The following is a 4070-nucleotide window of genomic DNA, read 5'->3' on the forward strand; positions in this document are numbered from 1 at the left end:
ATACAGAGTCAAAAATGGGTTTATTTTTAAATGAGGGTTTAAAAAAAATGCCCCGCTGGCGATACTTGGAAATTGAAGGTAGATATTGGTTGTCGTGCACAAGGAGGAGGTCTAAAATATGTTATCATTGACATTTATCTAAAATGCAGTTGCTCAACTGGTGCAGGGCTCACTATAAGTATGCAATTTGAATTATGCCATCTTGGCTTTCCTTAAATGTAAATGCCCTGTAACTACTGGGACACATACACTCCACAACTCTTCAATAGCAACTATCCTAAGCAGTGGGGTAAAAGACAGCTGAGAAGAAAAAACATTCAAAGTCTTTAATATGATCAAATAAAAATATAATTTTTTTGTATATTATGTAAGTCAATTTCATGCTTTTAAAGCATCTTGTATAATACAATAAAAAAATTACGATATATACCAGTTGCTTGCTAAAAATATTAATTTTGTTAGCTTTTGAATGACTACCCATTGAGAAAGATGGATTTTGCCCCAGAACAGAAAAACATTGTACATCAACGTGCAGGTCATAAGAGGCACATGCTAACCAATCAAATCTTGACCCATTGGTTATGCAGTGTTTGGAATTGACCTATAGAATACTAATACTAAGTGCAAAATCCCAACACTACGGTTTCTTTGTCAATGATGAAATCATTAGCTATACGTCTAATTCTCCATTTATAAATAAATATGTTTATTTACACTTTTCCAGATTAATTTATTTCCCGACTTATGTTTTTTTCCCAAAATGTTTGTTTTAACTGTAATTAGTCCAGAAATAACCAAACTGTAGTTGACTGTAGCTGCACATTTTTTCTATATTATTGAGTGCTTTTGCATGCACAATCTTACACTGACTATAGCCTGACAAATGCTACAAGTGAATTTAGGCATCACAAAATAATAATTCTCATAATAATTGAAAGTATGAGATCAGCTAAAGGTTACTTTAAAAATAATTTAATTATTGTGTAAAAGCAAGCTTTAAGCAAGCATTAAATGATGGCAGTGGTCATGATATGCATGTGTTAAATATCCAAAATTGACGACACTGATAAATAAATACAAAAACAAATCACTAATGTAGGCAACTAAATCAGAGTTTTGTTGTCTAAACACCTAAACACACATTGAAAAATCCTGCAAATTTATGAAAATATTAACTTGCACCTTACAAGAAACTCTGAGATTCTTAAAAGTTCTTACCTCTAGCATCACCAAATGGAACTGCACAAATAATGACAATTTCCTAACTGGTTTCCTAGACCAGTGTTTCTCAAACCTGTCCTGGGGACAGAGCTGGTCCTTCCTAAATGTAAAGTATGCAAGTTGCATCGGCCACCTTGCTCTCAAAGGTGATTTAATGTCTAGGGATGCGATCAATAGAAATTTATTTTCGGTTTTGATTTTGGCTTCCAACGATTATGAAAACATGATGCTGCATTCCGTTCCTTTCCTTTAAAGCGATGCGATGCGCTGTCACCCCTCCTCCGTAACATCCAAATCAGCAAAATCATGTAACATGACTGTTGTGACAGACTTCTGCCGATAAAAAAAATTATAATAAAAGAGTTAAAAGCATATTGAGCTGCGAAAAAAACACTGCTTGCTATGTGTGCGCTCCGAGACGGAACAAAACACGGACAAGTATAGGCTACTTTGAGCTTCAGACGGGCACTTAAATGGACAAATACGCACAAAAAAATGTCAAAATACCCGTCTTAGCAAGTTTTCACTTAAACAGTCATTTATGTCTTAAGTGAACATAAACAGTTGGGAAAGTAATCGAATGCTTGTCATTCTATTAGATCTGTGCACTTGCATTGCTGCCGTCTGTTTCATTTAATGTTAATCAATCAACAAAAGAAAATGAGAGAATCATTCACTACTCTTCACTGAATAACTTTTGTTACTTTAATAAGAATCAATGGGCTATATTTAGGCTAAATTGTTTATTTCATTTGTATCTTTTTTCTATTTAATTTGTCCTATTGTTTGTCATTACTTTTTTGTTATTACTGACTGTTTCAACTCACTGTTGTTTGCTGACAGTAAAACTGCTATGAAAGAACAGATTAAGGGGTTTGGGGTCATTTTGGGGGTTTTATGAATGCTTTGACGGGAGGCTCCAGAAGTCAAGGACCGCACAGCACATTTTGTATGTCTCCCTGATCTAACACACACGATTCAATTCATCAGCTCATTAGTAGAGACTGCAAGACTTGCCTGATGAGGGAGACATACAAAATGTGCAGTGGTGGGGGTCCCCAGTACAGGTTTAAGAAGCATCTTTCATCTGAAATCGCATACTCTCGAGTAGGTACTTATTTTGAATAAGTCTTTCCTTTCCTACTGCTATGCTCTATATAGTATGAATGTAATCCGGACGCAATACATTTGCCATGTTGCCATTACCATGTGGTAGGGGTGTAACGGTACGCAAAAATCACGGTTCGGTACGTACCTCGGTTTTAAAGTCACGGTTCGGTTCATTTTCGGTACAGTAAGGGATAGAAATGCAAAACATTAAACTGCTGGTTGTTTATTATAAACTTTTTTTTAACAATTTGTTTACACTTTTTTTAAACACTTTTTAATAAAATATAACGTTAGGCTAATAAATAAAAAAGATATCAAATAAAAAAATAATAAGAAATAAAATACTGCTGCAAAGTTCTCCACTAAATAAAATACTCTCAAACCAATATTGGCCATGACGCTAGCTAGCGAGAGGCTGGGCTAAAGCGAGCGTGCCGTGTATGTGGTGATCTTTATTTATGCGATATTTATGTCCGAGCCCGACCCGAGAGTTAAAGTCCAATTTTTTTTTCTCATACTAATGACACGTGTACGTTTGTTTGTGTGGAAAGCCCGCTTTTAACAGAAAGGCATTCGGAAATGTCCACAGATGAGCGCATCAGCGCTCTTAACACAGGCGTGATTGCACGTGTTTCGTTGTCACAGCAACATAAACAAATTTCCGCACACAGGAAGACAGATGTTATGGTAATATTTTACATGTATTTGAATCACAAAAACGATGAATCAGATTTAATCAGTGCAACGCGGAGACTTCCGACACTTAATATGTTCGTGTGGAAACTCGGAATTGATGTATGTTCCGCACACAAAACTAGCCTAGTTTACGTGAAAGATTGCATTCGGTGCACATGTGCACCGTACCGAAAGTCCTGTACCGAAACGGTCCGGTACGAATACATGTACCGTTACACCCCTACCATGTGGCCTACCAGCGTCTTTTGTGTCACTTCACTGCCATCCACAATTATCTCCCGTGGCCTCATGGGATAGTAAAGGGTCCATCGTATAATGCACACTTCAAAATTCCGCCAGTCATCCGGTTACTTTTTGCCTACTCTTATGAATGCTGTGAATTAGGACATACTTCTGTCACATACTGTTTTTCACCTACTAAATAATAGGGAAGTGATATTGAATGCGGCCTCTATCATTGATCAAACAAACATTTTCCCGCCCCAAACTTACTTTTATAACCATTGTTGCTATGACAGAATGATAGGGATGCTCAAACTCAAGCAATTATTTGTTAGCACCACAGAGTGTTGCTCTGTTTCGATTTATAGTTGTCTCAGCACATTAAACTGGGGGGGGGGGAAGAATATAAAAAAAACTCACGTTTTTGTAATATGTTGTACTAATTACTCACAGTATACATCATATTGTTTTTGCAAGAAGTGGGACAGTACTCTTCCAAAGCCGTAGTTCTGTAGGGACAACAGACCCATACAATATTTAGAAGCAGAAAAGATGTTCTTAATTATTGAGTCCACAACATTAAACAAGTCTTACAATCTAACAATCAAATCAAAAGGAACCATACGGTCCTGGGAAGCAAATAAAATTTCATTTAGCAGTAAAAAAAGCAAAAAATTAGCCAAACAAAAGAATGTCAGAGAACAATGTCCAATTAACAAAGCCACTTACTGTGCATCATGTATTCATGTCTCATTTCAATATTGTGAAACTTAATTAGTTGAGCTTTTAGTTAATTGGTTTATGGGGAAAGATGCATTGAG

The sequence above is a fragment of the Phoxinus phoxinus genome, assembly GCF_949152265.1.
Source record: "Phoxinus phoxinus genome assembly, chromosome: 16".
Classification (NCBI taxonomy): Eukaryota; Metazoa; Chordata; class Actinopteri; order Cypriniformes; family Leuciscidae; genus Phoxinus; species Phoxinus phoxinus.